Source organism: Notechis scutatus, unplaced genomic scaffold, assembly GCF_049901735.1.
Source record: "Notechis scutatus isolate UNSWTSFEM ecotype Mainland unplaced genomic scaffold, rNotScu1.2 NSCUSCF23, whole genome shotgun sequence".
Classification (NCBI taxonomy): Eukaryota; Metazoa; Chordata; class Lepidosauria; order Squamata; family Elapidae; genus Notechis; species Notechis scutatus.
The window spans coordinates 4,125-17,935 of record NW_028263148.1 but is presented as its reverse complement, the minus strand read 5'-3'; positions in this window follow the sequence as shown (position 1 = coordinate 17,935).

Sequence of the window (13,811 nt, the reverse complement as noted above, 5' to 3'; positions counted from 1 at the left end):
ATGGGATTGAATCGTGAGTGGACGGAGGTCCTTTGGCCCCATTGGGGGAAAGAAGCTTCTTCTCGTGCTGCTTGGGGAAAAGTGTCCCCTGAAGGGGCAGCTCCATAATCTGGGAGGCTCTTAAGGAGGCCGGACCTGGCCAGAGCTCTCCATGCCTCCCTTTCACCCTCCCTGGGATGGAGCAATGGGCCTTCTGCTCCTAGGAAGCAGCTCCAAGGCTTTCAGTTCACCTGAAATTATCAAGATTGTTCTGATATCACACCTTAAAATTATGGATGTAAGAAGAGGGGAGAAATGCGAGTTAATGGGGTCATGGGAAGGAACCGGCTGGTTATCACTTAATGCTGAAATATTTTCTCAGTTCCATCCAGGGTTGGGATTCAAATTTTGTAACAACTGGTTCTGTGGGTGTGGCTTAATTTGTGGGCATGGCTTGGTGGCCATGTGACTGGCAAACCAAATACAAGTGGTCCTCGCTTAATGGCCAGTTGCTTAGCAAGTGTTCCAATTTATGACTGATCTCCCCAGAGCTCCTTGATCTGTTTTTGGAGTTTTGACAATGATGCACACACACATACACACACACACACACAACCTTCTAACCCTGCTATTCTTTGATTCTGTAAGGATCTCCTGCTGGAGCAGGGTGTTGGACTAGATGACCTCCGAGATCCCTTGCAGCCCAGCCCTAGATTTTTGTGTTGCTTCAAAGAGTCTTCTGAAGCCAGGGTTTGTGTCCTTCCTTCCTCTCCTTTTTTCTCTCTCTCTCTCCCTCCCTCCTTCCCTCTATTTCACTCTTTCCCTCTGTTTTTCTCTCCCCCCCTGTATCTCTCTCTCTCTCTTTCTCTAACTACCCCCCCTCCACTCTGTGTTTGTGTGTGTGTGTGTGTGTGTGTGTGTGTGTGTGTGTGTGTGTGTAAAAGAGAGGCATGGATAAGTCTGACCAGGTCGGGTCTCTTTAAGAACCTCCCCAACTATGAACTGGCCCTTTCAGGGGACACTTTTCCCCAAGCAGGACGAAGCTTCTCTCCCAATGGGACCAAAAGGACCTCCACCCAATCATGATTCAAATTCATCTGAATTCAAGGCCCTGCTCAACAAAATTCCCTTTTTTCTTTGCTATTTTGGGCACAAGGAGCAAACAAACCTGAAGCTCTTAGTGACACATTCCCCAGCCCTTGTGGGATTCTCACCGGTTTGAAGGAGATACTAAACCATAGGTGGTTCACAAAATGGAGCAGTGTGAGAAGGTAAGGGTGACGGTGGGGGATAGCGAAGCGGCCGGGTTCCTTTCTTCCCCTCTCTCTCCCCCACTCTGTGTGTATGTGTATGTGTGTATCTGTGAATGTGAATGTATGTGTGTCTCCCTGAAAGCCAAGGAATGGCCAAGCCAGCAAGCTCTCCTTGGCGCTCTTCGCTACTTCTTTCATTTCTTCTTTTTCGAATCCAGACTGGCTGAACGATTGCCAGACTGCGGTGGAAGCGTCCATTCGGGTGACCCTCCTCCTCCTCCTCTTCCTCCACCTCTTGCACCCGGCAGCTGTGGATGGATCAGGAGGGTGCAGTTGTGTGGGGAGACGCTCGCTCCTCAAGTGAGCATCCAGCCGCCACGTACTTGGTTTTGCTGTGCTTTGGTATTTTCTTGAGGAGCATCTCCCCGTGCGCATGCACCCTCCCAGCCCTGCCACAACAGCCGGTTATGAGAGGAGGAGGAGGAGGAGGAGGAGATGGGTCGCCCGAAGGGACGCTTCCACCGCGATCTGGCAATTGTTCAGCCAGTCTGGATTCCAAAAAGAAGTATGTGTCCAAATAATCTGGTGAAGACAGCGGAGGAGTCACTCAGGTAGACCTCCCCCATCCGCAGTCTTCCTCCTGCACAAAAAGGCGATTCCCTGAGCTAAGAAGGCAAGGAGCTGCGGCTCAACTCACCCAATTCCTAGGACTACCCCCAAATGGTCCCAATTCGGTGCAGAGAGGGCAGCTCCCCCTGGCAGTTCCTCTTTCCCTCAGTGCTCTGACTTCCTGTGTCTCGCCTCCAGCCTGAACACCAGGTTGGACCACCAGAAGGCCACTTCCCTGCTCAACGGCGCTCCTGTGCCGGCCACTGTAGGACTCTCCATCTCTTTCTCCAAATTCTCCCTCAACTTCGAAATGACGACACCTGTTGCCGACATGGGTACGACCGGGCTGCCGGTCACCTTTACCCCCCACCCCACTTGCCTTTTGCCGCTGCCACCTGGACCCCTAACCCCCAGCAGGTAAGGCCCAGCACCTGCGGTGAATCCCAGCTAAATTTCACTGTACCGGAGGACAGGTGGAGAGGCTCATGTTCTCCTGCTGCTGGGAAGGCAAGAGAGTCTTTCCCGGCACAGCGAAAAGTTTGCAACTTCCTCTCCAATAGGGAAACGGGCGGCTCTGGGCGGCAGAGAAGTAGCCCACTTTAATCCTGTTTCTCTCTGCCACCCAGAGCTGTGCCGGGAAAGACTCTCTTGCTCTCCCAGCAGTAGGAGAACACGAGCCTCTCCACATTTCTTCCAGTACAGCAAAATGTAGCTTGGGTCCCCACCAGTCTGCATCTCGCCCCCGCCTGGATTCACCGCAGATTCTGGGCCTTCCCTGCTGGGGGTGAGGGTGGCGGGTGGTGGCAGCAAAAGGCAAGTGGGTTGGTGGGGGTAAAGGTGACCGGCAGTGGCAGGAAGGTGACTGGGCCCAAGAGCTTGCAGAGCCTCACTCACCCAGGGAGATCAGGCAGGGCCACAGCGGAAGGCATGCAGCAATGGCTGGACTGGCGAGTGGGCAAAAGCAGGCTGCAGGCGATGCCGCGCATGCACGATAAGGACTGACTGGGAGCGGAGGGGAGGGGCAGGCAGAGAGGGGCGGGGCCAGTCAGTGGTGCAATTTGCTGGTTCTCTGGACTGTGCAGAATCATAACAACTGGTTTTATGGAACTGGACAGAACCAGTAGAATCCCACCACTGGTTCCATCTCTCCAGACTTTTCTATTTAATAAAGTCCTTTTTTTTTTTTTTGGCAATGTGAGATGCCAAAAGCAAAAGAGAGGAACTAAAGGAAAAATATTCCAGAAGTTATATCTCCAACCATTTGTAATTAATGAGAGGTTTTGTATTTACTCAAGGTGAAGACCAGAGGCTAATATCTAATATCTTGTCTTATATCCATTTTTACCTCCATTTTCCATGGACGGAGAATCCTAACACATTTCCTTTGGCAATCTTGTTTTTTTCCTGCTCAGTCCTTTCCTCAATCTGAATGTGTGGAAAGTTGTCATCCTGGATTTGTCAAGAGGGCTCGAGAAGGAGAGCCAGTTTGCTGCTACGACTGTGTTCCTTGTCCGGAGGGGACCTTCTGTTAGGGTTTGGGAATTAACCCCTAGCAGAGTATTGCAGCAGTAGTCAAGCCAGGAAGCCAAAACGAGAGTGGAAGGGCCCCAGAGTATACACACACTGAACACAAACACTGTTTGTAGTTTAAATAGTTTTTAATCCAGTTAGAGTTTAAGCATTGTCATTCAGTCCATTAAGTCATTCACAGTATTTCCATCCAGTAAGACTCACTAGTATAGTCCAAGTTAAGAGTCCTTGCAATATCTTTATCAGCCGATAAAGATATCTTCTCCTCCTCCGGTTTCACTCTCCAGAGAAACAAACGCTGGATATTCAGCAAACAGTAGCAAACAAAAACAGTTCAGTCACAGGCACTCACAGTCAGTAATCACAGTTAGTCGCAGCAAGACACAGTTAGTCGCAGCAGCACACAGTTACAGTCGCAGCAGCACACAGTTACAGTCGCAGCAGCACACAGTTACAGTTACTCACAGTAGTAACACAGTTACAGCCAGCAAGCTTTCCAGCTTCTAATGCTTCCTTATATTGTAATTTCTAACCGCACCCTTAATCGGCTAATTGCCTGCTGCATTGTGCTTAAAGTGATAAGCACTTAAACCATGATATCTAAGTTTTATATATTTATTCACCCAAACCATATTTGGTATCAATGTTATACCTAACATACTCCCCTTTTGGGTGAAATAAATATATAATACCTTTACAATCTTATCCCATATTTTTCACAACTCTCCTGGTGCTTACTGGCACCTTGGGCTTTAGTAAAATTATCAGCTAAATTGTCCTCCGACATACAGTACTCTAGCTGAATCATCTTACTTCTTACAGATTGTCTCACATTTAGGTATCTTAGATCTGTATGCTTGCTCCTTGTTTTTACTCCAATATTTGTGGCCATTTGAATTGCTGCCTGATTATCTTCATGTATAATTATAGGATAATCTACTGTTATACCTATATCAATTAACATTTGTTTATACATTATTAATTCTGTACATAACAATGATAAACAGGAGAATTCTGCCTCCATAGTAGACAAACTTATATGCTGTTGTCTTATTGACTTCCAGCCTATTAATGTCTTACCCAGCATTATGGCTGTTCCTGAAGTCGACTTTCTAGTATCTCTTTCTGATGCAAAGCTAGCATCTGCATATGCACTTAGAATTAAATCACCCTTTGGTTCTAAATACAATGAATAATTCATTGTCTTTTTAAGATATCTTAATATCCTCTTAGCTGCAATCCAGTGTCTTTCACATGGTGCAGAATTGAATCTAGCCAACTGATTCACGCAGTACGATATATCTGGTCTAGACCAATTACTAATATAACTCAAACTACCAATTAAAGATTGATAAATCACCTTATCAAACTCAGGGCTTTGTCCATCAGTGTTGCTAAACTCCTGACTCATTGGAGTCTTAGCTGGCTTACAAAGCTCCATCTTGTAATCTTTTAGCAATTTGCTTATCTTATCTTCCTGAGATATCTTAAAACCTTTCCGTGTTTTATTTATATTCAAACCGAGATACTTCTTTATCTCCCCTAATTGCTTGATCTTTATTCTCTTTCCTAATGATGCTATTATTTTATTTGCTTCATCATTAGTTTCAGTTATCAAAGCAATATCATCTGTGAATAGTAATAATAATGATACTTTCCCATTTGTCTCCCTCTTAAACAGACATGGATCGGCTAAACCAGCTTTAAATCCTATATTGTCTAGTTCCTTTACAATATACTGGTTCCATTCATAGCCTGATTGTTTAAGACCATAGAGGCTTTTCTTTAACAACCAACAATCATTATTATCCTTATTTTCACTTTTAATACCAACAGGTATTTTCATATAAATAATATGTTTTAATGGGGCGTGCAAGTAAGCAGTTTCCACATCTAAATGGTTAACTATATAGTTTTTACTAGCTGCCCACACTAAAGCTGCCCTCAAGGTTGCTACCTTAAGACTAGGTGCAAACACCTCATCATAGTCATTAGCATTCTGCCTAAAACCTTGGGCTACTAACCTTGCCTTATGGATTAAATTACCATCTTTATCTATTTTTACCTTAAAAATCCATTTGCAGCCAATGGATTTCTTTCCTACAGGTAATTTGGCATTTTCATACACCTTCATATCACTTAATGAATTCAGTTCCTTATTCATTGCTGCATACCATCTTTCTTTTTCCTTATTAGGATACTTTTTAATTTCTTCAACAGAATTAGGAACTTGATTAATCTGGCACACTGTGTTAGCCTGGTACCTATCAGGCGGTCTAGATATACGTGTAGATCTTCTGGGAATTACAGGGCTTACAGGAGGACTTTGTTGAACTACTACCTGTTCATCTTCCTCATCCTGTTCAGCTATTGAATCTGTTTCTTCCTTTATGGGCACTATATCATCCTGTATTTGTCTCTTTACTTTATTTTTAAAGTTACAGGGATAACTAATGGGATTTCTATAGGATTCAATAATTACATCTTTATTGGCATCCTGTTCTAATTTCTCCCATCCTTCATGTTCTAGAAATTGGGCACTAGCACTACATAACACTTTAGATGTGCCTTTCTCCCAAAATCTATATGCCCTATGGTTTGCCTGATAACCAACGAAGAAAAATCTTTTAGCTCTATGTTGCCCTTTTTTCTGAGTTGTGCAGGAATATGCACCCATGCTGGTGCACCAAATGTGTGCAGGTAACTTAGATCAGGTTTCCTGCCATGCCATCTGGTGAATGGAATTTCACCTGTTGTTGTATTAACAACGTTGTTCAATATGTTATTAGCACACATTGTAGCCTCCCCCCACAAAGAATCAGGTAACCCAGAATCATTTAACATTGTTCTAACCATTGCCTGTAGTGTTTGGCCTCTTCTTTCAATAAAAACATTATGTTCTGGCCTGTATGGAGCAGACTTCTTATGCTCTATTCCAGCTACCTTAAGTCTGTTCTGGAATTTGTTATTAATAAATTCCGTACCATTATCTGTCACCAGGGTTATCAGTTGACGTTTAGACTTTCTTTCAGCAAACCTAAGCCAATTGAAAAAATGTTGATATGTTTCAGTTTTGCTTTTCATTAAATAGCAAAACCCATATCTAGAATAATGGTCCATAATGCTCAGTATATATCTAGCACCCCCCATACTGGGTTTCTTTGGACCTATTATGTCTGCAAATACTACTTCTAAAGGTTCTTTTGTTTTGAAACCATTTAGCCTATTTGCAGGCAATACTTTGCTCTTATCTTCACAGCAAACATTACAACGCAAATATTTATCACAAGGTTTTAACCTTATTCCTTCAGATAACTCAACTGTACGTTTTAGCATTATGAAATTTACATGCCCCAAACGCCTATGCAATAAATGGATACATTCATCATGAGGCTTTATATTATTAAATACAGTTTGAGCCTCCCCTTTCTTACTATTATCTAAGACATATAATGTTCCATTTAAAGCTGCAGTTACCCTTTTGTTATCTTTTTCAATTATGCAATTATTATCCTTAAAAGTAATTACATAACCTAATTTATCTAATACCCTTACTGAAAGCAAATTAAACTTTAGTTGCGGTACATACAACATTTTTATATCCTGGTTTATGTACGGACAACGTGCAAAACCTTGACCTTTCGCTTTCAGGTTCCAGCCGTTAGCAAGAGATATATGTTGAGAACTTGTAGACATTTTTATAAATTTTGTCTTATCTCTTGTGATGCAGTGGGATGCGCCACTGTCAACCACCCATAGATTATTCTTCACATCAGAGTTGCTAAACGTGGCTAGTTCAAATGCTTTCTTTGGCTTTTTTACATTCTGGCTTTTTCTCTTTTTGCAGAATCTTGCCAAATGTCCTCTGCCTCCACAATTAAAACACTTTTTAATTGTGTATGCCGTCGAAGATAAATTCTCTTCTTCCAGGTGCTTTACTTTGCTAATCTGGTTTCTTTCAAGCTTTGAAGATAATTTCTCTTCTTTCTTATCTTCTCTCAGCTCGTCACGCTCACGCCTTCTTCTGGCTTCTTCTAGTAGCCTGCCTGTAATCTCGGTTAATGAGAGGCTTTCTTTTGGCAATACCTCTAACGAAGTCACATAGTCATCATAGCTTTGATCTAATGAAGATAATATTATGTAGACTTGTTGCAGTTCATTAAATATAAGCTCTTTTTCTTGCAATTCTTGAAAAATGCTCTTCATACAGTTTAAATGAACTAACATATCTCCATTCCTCTGAAGATGCGTTCGAAAAAGCTTCCGTGTAAGATTTATATGTGCTCCTACACTGTCCCGAACATAAATCTTCCTGAGGTTCTCCCAGCAGTTTGCAGCATTTTCTTCTCCACGAATATGGACAAGCTGCTGATCACAGAGAGTCAGTCCTATGATGCATAAAGCCTGCTCATTCTTCAGTTTAAAGTCTTGTAACTTTTCGTTATCATCATCATTAGCAGGATCCCAGCTACTCACATCTGGTGGGTTTGCTATAATGTCCCACAAACCTTCTCTGCGTAGAAGTAAACTACATTTCATTGACCATGAAACATAGTTCGTTCCATCCAGCCTGGATATCATGGACAATTGTGACAAATTTACTTGTGCCATTACTCTTCAGATATTTTGACTATTTTAAACTAATTAAAACAGTTTGTTTTTACAGTAATGTGCAACTCACACCAACTCTCTCTGCTTTATCCTGGTTAGTTAGACTATGCTGCTGGGCCCATAACCAATGTTAGGGTTTGGGAATTAACCCCTAGCAGAGTATTGCAGCAGTAGTCAAGCCAGGAAGCCAAAACGAGAGTGGAAGGGCCCCAGAGTATACACACACTGAACACAAACACTGTTTGTAGTTTAAATAGTTTTTAATCCAGTTAGAGTTTAAGCATTGTCATTCAGTCCATTAAGTCATTCACAGTATTTCCATCCAGTAAGACTCACTAGTATAGTCCAAGTTAAGAGTCCTTGCAATATCTTTATCAGCCGATAAAGATATCTTCTCCTCCTCCGGTTTCACTCTCCAGAGAAACAAACGCTGGATATTCAGCAAACAGTAGCAAACAAAAACAGTTCAGTCACAGGCACTCACAGTCAGTAATCACAGTTAGTCGCAGCAAGACACAGTTAGTCGCAGCAGCACACAGTTACAGTCGCAGCAGCACACAGTTACAGTCGCAGCAGCACACAGTTACAGTTACTCACAGTAGTAACACAGTTACAGCCAGCAAGCTTTCCAGCTTCTAATGCTTCCTTATATTGTAATTTCTAACCGCACCCTTAATCGGCTAATTGCCTGCTGCATTGTGCTTAAAGTGATAAGCACTTAAACCATGATATCTAAGTTTTATATATTTATTCACCCAAACCATATTTGGTATCAATGTTATACCTAACACCTTCTCCACTCAGAAAGGTGGGTGACACCAGAGGAAAATGGGAGGACTGGTGGAACTGGATCCATCGAGAGAATTGTCATGAAAATGTGAATTAAAAAACACTTTGAACATTAATTGGTTTCTTCTTTATTTCCAAAATGCCCCGTTTCTTATCTAAACAAAAGAACAAAAAGACTGTGAAGGAAGGGCTGGATAGAGAGAGGTGGCTGTGGCAGATTGGGCAAGTTTTACTACTGCCAGAGAAAATATTTCTTCTTTTTACCTTGGATGTGTCCTTCCTTCCACATTGACTTCTCCAGGAACACCTGAGTTCCTTGAAATGTGAGGAATGGTTTTAGGTCCACCTAAAAGTAGAATTGCAATGCAGTCTACACGGGTTCCCTTTGAGGAACACTGAAAAGGTATTGCTGATATACGAGATGCACAATGTGGTGGCATGGACAGTTATGCCTGTTTCTGGCTGTACCTGTATCACCACTGCTCCAATGGCCATTTCAAATTATTTGCAGTAGTCACTTGATCCGCCAGCATCCTCTGAGGCAAGTATGACAAGAATTGCCACCTGACAGATACGTTTCTCTAGAAAGATTAATTGATTCATTATTTACCTTTAGTAATGGGGGTTCCTATCAATATTCTGAACATTACAAAGGAAATCTTTCAAGTCCAAAGCTTCCCTCAATTTCATAGCCTGTCAAAAATATACCATAGCTATATTTTTTAACAAGTCATACACTTATTTTTTGTCTCTGGAGATATTAAGAAATCCATCCCACAAAATGCTCCTGATAATCACTTGTTCCCAAAGAATGTATAATATATCTTGAAATGCAAAGGACAAAGAAATATGGGGTTGTTGTTTTTTTTCTCAGATACAGAAAAATGCACCAAATGTCCGGATGATAAATACCCAAATAAAGAAAGAGTCCAATGTATCCCCAAAGTTATAACCTTCCTGTCTTATGAAGAACATCTGGGCATCATCCTGGTCTCTTTTGCCCTATTCTTGTTCCTAACCACAGGCCTTGTTTTAATCGTCTTCATTAAATACCGAGAAACTCCCCTTGTCAAAGCCAACAACCGGGACCTCTCCTACGTCCTCCTGGTCTCCCTCCTGCTTTGCTTCTTGTCTCCTTCTCTCTTCATTGGTCAACCAAGGAAAGCCACCTGCCTTCTCCGACAAACGGTTTTCAGCATCATCTTCTCGGTCGCTGTTTCTTCTCTCTTGGCCAAAACCATCACGGTGGTGCTGGCTTTCCTGGCCACAAAACCAGGAAACCGAGCGAAGAAATGGTTGGGGAAGAGCTTGGCCAACTCCATCATCCTGTCTTCTTCTGGTGTCCAAGTTATCATCTGCTCCATCTGGCTGGGAGTTTCTCCCCCCTTCCCTGACTCTGATCTCCACTCCCAGCCTGGAGAGATCATCCTGCAATGCAACCAAGGGGCCGTTGTCATGTTCTACGTCACCTTCAGCTACATGGGCTTCCTGGCTGCCGTCTGCTTCATGGTGGCTTTCCTGGCCAGGAATCTGCCCGGGGCCTTCAACGAAGCCACACTGATCACCTTCAGCATGCTGGTCTTCTGCAGTGTCTGGGTGACTTTTGTGCCCACCTACCTGAGCACCAAAGGGAAACACATGGTGGCTGTGCAGGTCTTCGCCATCCTGGCCTCCAGTGCTGGTCTGCTGGGCTGCATCTTCATCCCCAAGTGCTACATTATCCTTCTGAGGCCAGAGCTGAACACAAAGGAGCATCTCACAGCCAGAACATATGTAAAAACATGACATATAACATCATTATGATAGTGGAAGAATTGTTAATGTTTCTTTTATTTGATTTCCATTTTGATAGTATGTAGGAGTCAAAGAAAATGATATCTGTATGTTACAAAATGGGGAATTGTTGGACGACTGGAATTCTTGCAGTTCCCTCCCACCTCAATAAATATTGCTAAAGAGACCACTGTAAAATTCAGAGGAATTCAGCTGTTCAGCAACAGCTACTGAACATGATACCTTATAAAAAACGATTGACGCACTTGTTCCCACTGACAGCAGCTAAACATGTGGGTGGGTGGGTTGTGAGAGAATGTGTAGGAAAAGAGGTCAGGAGGAAGCTGTGGGAACCAAACACCAGCCTGGTTGCCTAAAAATGCCAGAATGATGTGAAATGCCATGCTTGACTGGCTCCCAGCTGAGGAGGGAAATCTTCATCCCTCTTATATGAGTCTTTCTTGATTTCTTGATAAAACCTCCTTTGCAGAAAGAATTCAGCAGAACAGCTGTCTGGGATTTCAGTTTGGGGTTGTATGTACTTCACAGCAAAAAAAAAAAAAAAAAGGGGGGGGGGATAAAAAAATGAAGTCTGTAAAGAAATTTCCACTGTATATTTTTCTTTCTTTCATCAACCAGAGAAATAAAATAGCCATTTTCAGGCTCTTTAATTTTCCACTCTACAATTTGTACCGAAAGCATTTCTCTGCTCCTCCTCCAAGCCTGTCTCATCTGTGAAGGGCTGGAGAAGATGTCCAGAGAAAGGGGACCTTGGGACTCTTCCCAGAAGGAGGTTGTAGGGATCCTGTCTCAAGGCAACTGCATCATTGACCAGGTCACAAACCTCCAATGCTGCATAATGTTCATCCAGGTCCAAGAAGGGGCTGAATAAGTGGGGGGGACTTCTAGGTTTCTAGGAAGATGCACCCATGGAAGCTGCTCTGCTCTCCAACCACAGAGATTGCTGATCAATTGGGAATCAATGTTTATGTCTCATAATGGCTCCTAACTGCGAATAGGATCCCTTTGCAAATTCCATTTTAAGGAGATAAGAAAAGCTCTGGTGGATCAGAAGAAGGTCAGTCTAAGATTCACACAAATCCCTCTGGTTCTCGCACAAGCAGTAGAAGAAGGCAGAGACTTGTGGCTTTGTGCCACATGGAAGAGGCGTTTATCCAGAGGTGGAATTCAGTAGGTTTTGACCAGTTGTGGAGAACTGATAGTGGAAATTTTGAGTGGTTTGGAGAACTGGCAAATACCGCCTCTGACTGTCCTCGCCCCCATCTCTTCTCTGCCTCCCACTGAGTCCCAGCTGATCGGCTGGATTGGTTGCCCTGCACAGGAGAACAGAGCTGGAAAGCAGGTTAGTCGGGAGAGGAAGGAATGGGCTTTTGAAGTAACTTTCCACTGCGACGCCAACAAAGCCCCGCCCACAAAGCCATGCCCACAGAACCAGTAGTAAAAAAAAATGATCCCCACCACAACGATTATCCCACAAGTTCACTTTCCTCCATCACTACCCACAACATTGGACACTCGGCCATCTCACACTCTAGGAATCTCCAATTTTAGTATCTCACATTAATCTGAGAAAATGTTTCCAAATTTCCCACCCCAAATTCAATAAGAGTTAAGGCAGGACTGGAATTCAAAAGTCTCCTGGTGATCCGCTCAAAGTCCCCCAGGAAGTTTTCCTGCCTGAGGGAGGATTAGAACTTAAAGCCTCCCGAATCTTGGCCGATACAACCAACAAGTCCTAAATCAATTATTGTCAGGAAGCTCACTCAAATTGACCGGCAATTCATGCAAAAAATTAGGCTGTGCGTTTCCCAGAAGATGGGTAGGCTCCATAAACAATGCCATTGTTTCATTTGAGGAATGAAGGCGGAGATGGAAGGTTCTGGAAACGCCATTTTACAGGATGTACCTTCTTTAGGCCCGACCGCCCCTGTTTTTCTTTGTACAACACCTGAGCTAAGGAATCTGTGAAACATTGTCTTGGGTTTAGGTCCAGGGGCCACAGGAGAAGTCTCCCATCCTAAAACGTATCCTGATCCCTATTTTGAGTGCACCATGGTGGGTCTGTCCCCATTCTTGGGAAGGGGACATATTGTGTGGGTGTGTTTGCTGTGTATATTGACAACACGCAAGTTTTAGGGGAACCTTTGAAAGTGAGCTCAGTGTGCTCCTAAACTGTGAGCCCTATCTGACCATCACAACACCCGAAGGACATCCATATATACACAAAGCCTTGTTTTTCTATGTTTCAAGCATGGACATCTATCTTATCATCGGTCCACTCATATTTTATCTTTTTGGAATGTGCAGTAAGTTTAACACATAGTAAATCTCACACATGGTCATTTTGCCATTCTAGGCCCTTTTGCTTTTTTTCTATCAGCTGCCTGTTGTCTTTCCGCCTTATTCCTTGGAAGGCTCCAAAGACCACAAAGCTAGAACTTCTTGGACAATCCATCACTTGTTTATACCAAGAACAATCCAAGTTCATTTGCTTAATTTTCATGGTCCAACTCTGCCCTTTTCATCCCAGTTTCACGGTGGGCAACACCCATTCAGCAAGGAGACGTAATGGTGTAGCCACTGGATGCAGATGTTTGCTTGTTATGATACAAGAGTGTTGCGTTGGTCTGGCGTGAGTGAGGAAAGAGATGGGATTCCCCTGCTTCCTCCCCAAAATATTTTTAAATAAATACTTTTCTTCCTTATTTGCATGATTAGCCTTCAGGGGACATGATTGTAGATGACTAGGGAGAAAAAAGGGAAGATTACCGAGTTTATGCAGGAATCCTCAGATCTAGCTTTGCTTTCGCTGTGACCACTTGACTTTAGTGAAAACATACCTTTTACTAGATGCAACTCGACTGCAAATGGAGACGAGTCTTTCTTTCCTGAAGGTCGAAGCTGGGCCCGGCCTGATAACCACTCACCTGCTTGGCTGCAATGTCTTCCCTTTGGCTGTGGGTTGTTCTCTTGTGGGTGTCCGTGCATCTGGGAAGGGTGAGGAAACAGGAGATATCGGAATATCTCAGAATATCTCGGCTGGGCCCAGGAGTTTCTTGTCAAGTACGCCGATCGGAAGGAAGGCGCGAGATTCAGTGACTTTTTAGCTCTTTATTCATTCCGAGATCGGCTCAGCTCGGCTAGGGTTGGTGGTGGCTTATATTGAACTTGCTGGCCAAGCCACGACCAACGACACCGCTTCGAATCTCCCACGATCAGTTTCCTCCAATCGCGGGGGATTCACAG